General features: G+C 49.6%; 1 long non-coding RNA gene across 1 annotated transcript; it reads left to right on the plus strand.

The window, feature by feature from the left end:
* The first annotated feature begins 2,092 nt into the window (after positions 1-2,092).
* LOC123384265 lies at positions 2,093-8,057 on the plus strand. The gene is made up of 3 exons (XR_006595053.1): positions 2,093-2,637; positions 3,496-6,371; positions 6,816-8,057. It is a non-coding gene; the product is annotated as an uncharacterized LOC123384265 (long non-coding RNA).
* The last annotated feature ends 1,759 nt before the right edge of the window (positions 8,058-9,816 follow it).

Consider the following 9,816-nt stretch of genomic DNA (forward strand, 5'->3'; position numbering starts at 1 on the left):
CTGGGCACATCTAACAAAATCTTAAAAGCAAGACCCGAGAGCATCAAACCGTGTCTGGGTAACTGAACTCCCGGCCCCACGGGGCCATGTGACTTTAGCAGGATGCCTGTGGAGAAGGGTTTCATCCTCAGCAGCCACTGAGCAAAGCTTGAGAATATTAAGAACAAAGCTTGAGACTAGTCACAGAAACACAAAAACATCCTGCAGCAAAGTAAAGCGCACGTCTGGCAACCAATAAAAAAAAAAATTATTAGGCATGCAAAAATGGAGGAAAATACGACCCAGCCGATACTTGCGAAGCAGAACTGCCCAGGAGGCCCGCAGAGCCCCCGGGAAAGAACAAACCATTGATGTTTTCAGCCACAAGTTTGGGGATGGTTTCTTAAACAATAAATAGCGGGGGGAAAAAGCATCTTCCCTCACCTGGGTGGTTATACTCGCCTCCAGACTGGTTTTCCTGATTCCATTCTTCCCTCCCGTAAATATCTCAATAGCAGTCAAAGTGGTTTTGTGATCTAAACCAGGTCTTGTGCTCCGCAGCCTCCCATGGCTCACCATTTCCCCCAGAGTAGATGCAAAATCCCAAGACAACCTAGAAGGGCCTCCACGGTCTGGGTCACCACCTGCCTCCACACACACCTGCCCCCCCCCCCGTTTAACCCCATCTTCAGGCTCCTCCTCCGGCTCATCTGGACCTTCTGGCTCCCACCATGTGGGTCCCATTCTCCTTCCTCAGACACGGCCCGCCTCTTCTTGGGTTGCTCGTCATGCTACCCAAGACCTCCTTGTACGGAGCCCTCTCCGACCGCCTGTAGAAAATAGGGCCTTTCACGTGGACTCCCTGGTATTCCTGTCCCCTCCAAATACTCCCAACATTTTAGGTAGCACTAGGCCCACCTAGCATGCAGTATGTCTTTCTTATTCATTTGTTTGTCTGTGCCTGAGGGCAGGCGCTTTATTGATTTCGATTCCGGCTCTATCTCCCCAGCACCCAAATTGTCTATATGATACAGGAAGTCAATCAAAATATTTGTTGGATGGGAGCACCTGGGTGGTTAAGTCAGTTAAGCATCCAACTCTCGATTTTGGCTCAGGTCGTGATCTCAAGGTTCGTGGGATCGAGCCCCACCTCGGGCCCTGTGCTGACAGTGTGGAGCCTGCTTGGGATTCTCTCTCCTTCTCTCTCTTCCCCTCCCCTCTCTCGAAAACAAATAAACAAGCTTTAAAACTATATGTGTGTTGGATGGAACGAAAGAAGGAAAATGAACTGAATGTATGATCGATTGCTAAATACCGAACAAGATAATGCCGAGTATGAATTTTCCCACGAGGGTGTATACCAAGAGGTTAGAAGGATGACAGTTTTGTAGGTGTTCTCAGCCTCCAACTGCATACCATCAGCTGTTCTAAACGGCTGAAGTTTTGTTGGATTTTTGTCTTCTTCCATTTGCATCAACAGCCCCCCTTATCTGCCCAGAGCAACTTTTCCCAGCAACTGACCGATAGGAGAGCTTGCTCTCCCAAGGCTGTGGGCAAGATTCCATGTGCAAAGGCTGAATCTGAAAAAGAAAGAAAAGAGAAGAAAAAGAAAAGGCACCTACGATGACCACAAAAGAAAACCGAATGAAACCAAGCAGAAAGGTACGCGTGGGCTATAGGGGAGTACACGCGAGTTTCTGGAGAGCTAGACTATTTTAGGTCTCTATCCCGTAGCTGGTCACCCAGGCTTGTTTCAGGTCTGTTTGGAAACAGACATGTTTCCAGATGTATTTATGCATAATAAAAATTTTAAATAAGGTCAACATCGTTCTCTTAATAATCTACTTCTTTTATTTATTTATTTTTAATTTTTATTTATTATTTTTGAGAGAGAGAGAGAGAGAGAGTGCAGGCAAGGGAGGGGCAGGGGGAGGGGAGGACAGCAGCCAGCCCGATGTGGGGTTCGAACTCACAAACCAGGAGATGAATACCTGAGTCGAAGTCGGACGCTCAGCCGCCTGAGCCATCTAGGTGCCCCTACTTCCTTTTTTTTTTTTAACAACTTTATTTTTTTCTTATTTATTTGTTTTAAATAACCTATACCCAACAGGAGGCTGGCACTCACAACCCGGAGATCAAGAGTTGTGTGCCCTACCGACTAAGCCCACCCGATGCCCCAATCTAGTTCTTAATTAAAAAGGCAACAGGCTGCGATCAATGTTTCCAAGAGGCTTTAACAATCAGAGGCGACCTGTCACCGCTTCCCGTCTGATGTCTCCGCAGAGCGGCCACACATGTTCAGGGGAGCGTCCATGTGTACTCAGAGTGTACTCAGAGTGGTACTCAGAGTGGTACAGGGTAGGGAGACCTCGAGGCAGGAAGGAGGAACTGTCTTCGCCCTCAGAGTCCTTCCTATGGGGTCAGGGCCAAGAGAGCGACGCACTCAGATAAGCTAACGGTGACAATGCAAATAACAAAAACATGAAAACCTTAAATTTCCACATGGCTTTTCCCAAACACTATTTCATTTGGTAAGTAGGTATTTTTATTTTTATTTTTATTTTTATTAGTACTCTCCACACCCAACATGGGACTTGAACTCACAACCCCGAGATCGAGAGCTCCAGGCTCCACCGACTGAGCCAGCCAGGCACCCCAGTAAGTAGATATTTTTAAATGCCGGACTGGACCGTAATAAATGGTGACAAACGGGAAACAACGTGCATAGTTCACCGTGGAGCAATATTACTTTATAGTCCCACATGAAGCAGAATACGAGATAGCCGTAAGAACGGGGGGAGTTGAAGTATATTTCATGGCATGAAAAGGTGCTCCTAGGGGCGCCTGTGTGGCTCAGTCGGTTAAGCGTCCGACTTCAGCCAGGTCACGATCTCGCGGTCTGTGAGTTCGAGCCCCGCGTCAGGCTCTGTGCTGACCGCTCAGAGCCTGGAGCGTGTTTCGGATTCTGTGTCTCCCTCTCTCTCCGATCCTCCCCCATTCATGCTCCGTCTCTCTCTGTCAAAAATAAATAAACGTTAAAAAAAATTTTTTTCAATAAAAAAAAAAAAAGGTGCTCCTAATGTGTTTGACTAGAACGTGAGGGATGCCACACACACACACACACACACACACACACACAGAGAATTTTTTCAATTTATTGTGGGTTTTTTTGTTTATTTATTATTTATTTTGAAAGTGAGAGAGAATGCGCAGGGGAAGGGCAGAGAGAGAGGGAGAGAGGGAGAATCCCAAGCAGGCTCGGTGCCTTCCAGGCTGAGCCCTACCAGGGGCTCAGACTCAAGAGCCGTGAGATCATGGCCTGAGCCGAAATCAAGAGCGGGTCGCCCAACCGGCTGAGCCACCCAGGCGCCCCCGCAGAGAACAATTCCCAAGAAAACGCACAGCCACGTTGTCAGCAGTTATTTCTGGACGGTGAGCACAGTATGAATTTTGTTTTCTAGAGCTGAGTTCTGACATCTGCTGCTTCTTTGTCCTGCTTCTTTCTCTCTGGAGTAGGTTTTACTCCCCGGTGCATTTGCCCATTCACACATACAAAGATGGAAACGCCACTGACACCCACGGAAGACGCTGACGATTCTCCCAAGCCAGGAAAGTCCTTGGATCTCCGTCCCCTCTCTTGTGGATGAACACACATCCGCTCACCAGCCTCAGATGCCTTTGCTCACTCTCGCCCACGCACTCTCGCACATCCAGCACGAGCCCTCCTCCGCTTCCCCAAGGCTTCCTGGATGTCGTCTGCCTATGAGACCATCGGGACCGATTTCAGGATGCCACCGCACATCAAATATTTGAGAAATAAGGCAAGATGCCTGTTTGCACGCCTTGCGAGAAGCAGTGGTGATGAGGGCGTCGGAAGGAATCTGCGTGCCTAACAACGTGATTGAAACTTGGGTTTCCGTGTCCCAGCCACTGGGTGAATGACTTCTAGGATCTGGGTACCATATGGCGAAGCCCTGAGCGGTATTAATCAGCACTGTTGTTCCCGTTTCCCTAGATCTTTTCTGGCAAGAACTCCAGCGGTGGGGCCGGTGCTCGGTGCGGGGTGAACACGCATAATGCTGGACATTTGCACAACTCTTGTCACGGGATATACGGTGCGTGGTCGAAGATATGCCCGTGGAGGGACACGTTCCCAGTTCAGTCCTTCACTCGCCCCTTCCCAGACTTCCCACGGAGCACGGAGGCACACATAGGTCTGCCCCTGACGTTACCAAGTGCACCCTGAGTCTATCCATGCCGAGGACCTGCCTTAGATATTAAGGACATAGTTCGGGTCACAAAACGCGGCTGACTGCCTTCATGTGGTTCATGGACCGAGGTGGGGAGAGATGACCAGGCAGAACGTGCAGACTTGTCTTTCAGGCAAGGAGCGTAGATAGTGAGGGCGGCGAGGGCCACCAAGAGGTTTTAATCCAAGGCCGGAAGTGGTTCCTGTTGTGTCCCGGGAAGGCCACGCGGGCTGCAGTTTGGGGAAGAGACTGGGGGTGGGGGTGGAGGCGGGAGGCGGTAGCACTTTAGCGGTGTGTACGTTGTGATGGAAGATTTGGGGCCATTTTCAAGCACATAAATGTAAGTGCCAAAGGTTAGCCGTAGACTGCATTCAGTCAACTTGCACTTTTGCCTTTGTAAAACGTCATCATGTTTTCTGAATGTTTTTCCGAGTAAATAAGAATCTGTTATCGAATTGGGGAAACGAACGTTTGGACTGGTATTAGTGTGACTGGCGACTGGCAGAGGGCATCGTTGGATGGGACGATCCCTCAAGGACGATCTTCCTCCTCGGTTATGGTTTTATGACATTATGTCCTTGGAAGTGTAAGGGGAGGCCCTTGGGATTGCACGCAGACCCAAGAGTAACCGTGAGTTGTCCTGTGGGGCCACAGACATCTCACATGTGCTGACTTAATTCAGGTCAGTGGCTCTGCTGGATCAGACTGCCGTCCCCATTTCCTGAGGCGCAGGAAGGTCAAGTCTATGTCACCGGTGTTGGACGTGCCCTTCATCAGGCCACAAATTCCCGTTGAATGCGACTGGCATTTGTCTCGTTCTTTTGCCTGTTTTGTCATCCCGGGCTTCACCCCAGCTTCCTGCCTCCATCTACCTCAGAGCAGGTGCACACGCACCTGCTCACGGAAGCCGCGAGCCTCCCTCTCATCTTGTCATGTTCCACCGGGATTTCGAAAGTCCATAGAATGGCAGCCGCCGGGCGCTGGGGGAACGGGCTCGAATCCCACCATGGCCTTGGAGTCTCACTTTCCCCATCTGTAAAATGGGAGTGATAAAAGTTCCTGTCCTGTAGCACCTCGGGGAAGATGGCAGGCTGCGTGATCCAGGAAGCACTCAGCTGGGACTTAGCTCTCGTAAATGCCATTATGGGGTTTTTTATTCCCCACCAAAAAAAAAAAAAAAAAAAAGACTCCAAGGAAGAGTTTGCTAATAGGCCAATTGAAATGAAAAGAGTTCATACCATTTGTCCCAGGAATTCCAGGATTCGAAACCCGTGGATATACTCAAATAGGGCCAATATTCGAGAAGGATGGGCAGGAGGACCATCATGGTGGTGGAAACGTAGGAAGGTTTCCACACCAGTTGGCCAACAGCTGCTTCCCCGAGCCGGTCCATCCTGGGCCGCCACCCAGGCTGCCTTCGCCTCTCCCCGGAACCATCCGGAACTTCCCAGCATCTGGGGATTGAAGGGTTATCTTGGGCTTCACGGGGGACCCCAAGACCCTGCCCCCACCCCCACCGACTGCCAGCCACCCTCAGATTGGTGTTGGCGAGAGCCCTGACCTGCCCTCACCTTGAAGCTGTGTCCCCACAGACTCAAGGGCGTTTCCACATTTCCTTTGCCTCTTTGCATGTTATTTGCTTCATGGGACAAATCTGGAAGTGGCCTAAATGCTTCATTAAATAAATTAGGACGTGTCCCTCCTCATCAAATACCGTGCGGCCTTATAAAAAACAATGAGTCGGCTCTAACATGCAGAGAGTAAAGGCGGCCGGGATGTATGTTCAGCGACCGAGGCGGGTCACCTCTGGGTGTACCTTGTGTAATTCCCCTTATGCAAAATCAACTGTGCAGACATTTACGGGTGACCATATCTACAAAGAACACGCAACGTGCTTAAAGTGAATGTACATCAGCATTCAACTTCTGTCGTGTGCTATTATTCAGAAAAACAAAGTATCGCTAGAACAAAGACCGTATTTCCCAATCTGCTGCTGTACATCAAAAATGTAAATACAGCCCGCATATGCACATAGGCTTACAGACTTTATATTTGCATCGACGGTTGGTGCGCAGAACGTTCCTGTGTTTTTGAGAAACTGGGAGCAACTGGGACCTTCCAGGGAGTAGAGCTCAGATGCAGGTGACAAGCATTCCGGGAACCCCTGGGTCTCACGTTCCACTTGGTCCTTTTTAACCTTCTTGGCCCCGAGTACGTGTTGCTGTTATTATTACTCCACTGTTGCTGTCACTGTTGTCTTGTAAAAGGCAGACTCAGGACAGACGAGCGTGTTTTCGCCACTCCAAGGGAACGACTTGGCAGACAGGCCCCATGGGACGCCCGGAGGCTGGGACGGGCCTGGGAAGCTCGGGGTTAATACCCCTTCCCAAAGGGGCCTCCTGCCCCAAGCCTGCAATCCTGCAATTAGGCTAATTAAGCGTTAATTTCACGAGGAGGATGGAAATGTAATGGGTAGCGGGACACCTGAGCTCTCAAAGGTAGATGCTAGAAGCCCGGAGGGGTGGAGGCTCCCGCTGGGGAGAGGCACTCGCTGCAGGGACTTATCTAAAAGCATTCTCTTTCCAGGCTTCAGAGAAGATTGCAACCAACCGCCCCGGAGCATTCAGGGGCTGCAGCCGTGAACGCGTCAGCGCAGAAAAGGAGGGGAGGTCTCTACTGGATGAATAAATACGGGATTCTTTCAGGATGAGAAGGCCCGCACCAAGCCCAGGGCGGGTGGAAGGGTGAGCCCTCAAGGAGCTCCAGGCTGGTACAAGTGGGTCTGTTAAACTGGCTCAAGCTACGGGCACCTGGGTGGCTCAGCGGGTTAAGCACCCAACTCTTGATGTGGCTCAGATCATCCGAGGGCTTGTGAGTTCGAGCAGCCACGTCGGGCTCTGAGCTGACAGCGCAGAACCTTCTTGGGATTCCCTCTCTCTCTCCCTGTCTCTCTGCCCCTCCCCTGCTTGCATGCACATGGTCTCTCTCTCTCTCTCAAAATAAACAAACAAACAAAAAAGTGTACAAGCTGTCTTATAACAATCCCTACTTTGTATCGAACACCTACTCTGTTCCAGGCCCAGATCTAAGGCTTTTCTTCCATTAATTCACCTCCAACCACACCTTCCAGTGAGACACACACTACGTTATTTCACTGAGTCTAGGATATATATTTTTGGCTTTGTAACTAGAGTTAGCAGACAAAATGCAGGACTGCAATTGAATTGGAAATGCAGATAAAAGTTGCATAATTGCTTAGTGTAGGTATGCACCGAGTAGCATGCCCCAAATGGGATTAATTTATCCTAAAACATGGTTCGTTTCTTTATCTGAAACTCAAATTTAATTGGATGTCCCATATTTTACCTGGCCACTCTACTGATAACACTTCTAAAGTCTATATAACTCTTAGAATCAGTGGGCTGTTTATAATCAGTAACATTGTTTTCTTTCTTTGCGGTTCATACAATAACGTTGCTTTTCAGTGGCTTCTCGGATTGGAGGACATGTGACATCGTTATCCCCAGTTGACAGATGCTCAGACTGAAACTCGCGGAAGTTCACTCACTTCTGCAATGGCACAACCTCCACAAAGCCAACGGTGCAGCCGGGACTTGAACACGGGTTCTAGGAGCCACACGTAACTACTGTGCTTCTAAGCAGGGAGCCAGTAGGAGCCTAATGTCAAAGAGCAGGTAACACTGGATGGTTAGGAGCGCTTTGTTACATTTCTGGTATCTTTCTTTTTGCTCAAAATTCCATAGGGCAATTTTTGACCTGTACCTTTATTTTTCAGTTTATTTATTTTGAGAGAGAGAGAGAGAGAGAGAGAGAACACGAGTGGGGGAGGGACAGAGAGAGAATCCCAAGCAGGCTCCATGCCAGCTCAGGGCTTGAACCCACGAACTGAGAGATCATGACCTGAGCCGAAATTAAGAGTCAGACACTCAGGGCGCCTGTGTGGCTCAGTCAGTTCAGCGTCCGACTTCGGCTCAGGTCATGATCTCGCAGTCTGTGAGTTCGAGTCCCGCCACGGGCTCTGTGCTGACAGCTCGGAGCCTGGAGCCTGCTTCGGATTCTCTCCCTCTCTCTCTGCCCCTCTCCCGCTCACATTCTGTCTCTCTCAAAATAAATAAATATTAAAACAAATCTTAAGCGGCACCTGGGTGGCTCAGCCGGTTAAGCGTCAGACTTCGGCTCAGGTCACGATCTCACAATTCGAGCCCCGCATCAGGCTCTGTCCTGACGGCTCAGAGCCTGGAACCTGCTTCGGATTCCGTGTCACCCTCTCTCTCTCTCTCTCTCTCTGCCCCTCCCCTGCTCATCCTCTGTCTCTCTCTCTCAAAATAAGTAAACACTGGGGCGCCTGGGTGGCGCAGTCGGTTAAGCGTCCGACTTCAGCCAGGTCACGATCTCGCAGTCCGTGAGTTCGAGCCCCGCGTCGGGCTCTGGGCTGATGGCTCGGAGCCTGGAGCCTGTTTCCGATTCTGTGTCTCCCTCTCTCTCTGCCCCTCACCCGTTCATGCTTTGTCTCTCTCTGTCCCAAAAATAAATAAACGTTGAAAAAAAAAATTTTTTTAAATAAATAAACACTAAAATAATTTTAAAAAAAGGAGAGAGAGAGAGTCGGACACTTAACCGACTGAGCCACCCAGGTGCCCCAATTTTTTCTCTGTATCTTTAGCTTCTCGGCCGTGGAGAGTTGGGATCCAATTTCAGTTCAGAGGTTACAATCTTTAGGAGCTTCTCTGTCATTAGAACATGAACTCTGTGAGGCACGCCCACAGCCTCTGGGTGGATTCCAAAGGCGCCAGAACCCGCAGGTCAATCCAGAGCACATACTCGCGGCATGAACCACGCTGCCCCTACTTGAGTCAGCAAGGGTTGGTGGTTAAGGAAACAAGTTTTTAAATCATCGGTCAACACCTAACAAGTGCTCAAACCCCAGCGTTCACTCATCCAACAAATATTTCCTGAGGCCTCCCCTCAGCCAGGCATAGTTCTGGAACTAGAGACATGGCAGGGAGGGACACAGGAAAAAAACAAAACAAAACAAAAAAACAAGTCCTTGCCCCCATAGAAAGTAACCTTATAGTGATAAAGACAGAAAATGAAAAATCAAATTATACAGTATTTAGGAGATGATTAAAACTATGCAGGAAGGTAAAGCAAGCAGGAGAGAGAAATGGGAAGTGATGGGAAGTTGCCATTTTAAATGGGCAGGGCGTCCAGAAGAGATCTCAAGGTAAAGCCAAATGAAGATCTTAGAGGAGAGCATCCCCTGCAGAGCCAATGCAAAGGCCCTGAGGCCAGCAGACATTTGTGGTATCTGAGGATGCCGGTGAAGCAGCTCTAGGATACGAGACAGGAGCTGCTGTGGGAAGGGCCATGCAGAGGGAAAAGTGACCTGTGGGACCAGAACAGACTTTGGCTTCTCCCTTGATGGAGACAGGACATTTGCCAACCATATGGCTTCAGGCAGGTGGCTTGATCTCTCTAAGCTTTACACATGTGTCTTCTTTTTAAAAACGGAGCTGGGGGGCACTGGCATGGCCCAGTCCATTAAGTTTCCAACTCTCGATTTTGG

The sequence above is a fragment of the Felis catus genome, chromosome A3 (genome assembly GCF_018350175.1).
Source record: "Felis catus isolate Fca126 chromosome A3, F.catus_Fca126_mat1.0, whole genome shotgun sequence".
Classification (NCBI taxonomy): Eukaryota; Metazoa; Chordata; class Mammalia; order Carnivora; family Felidae; genus Felis; species Felis catus.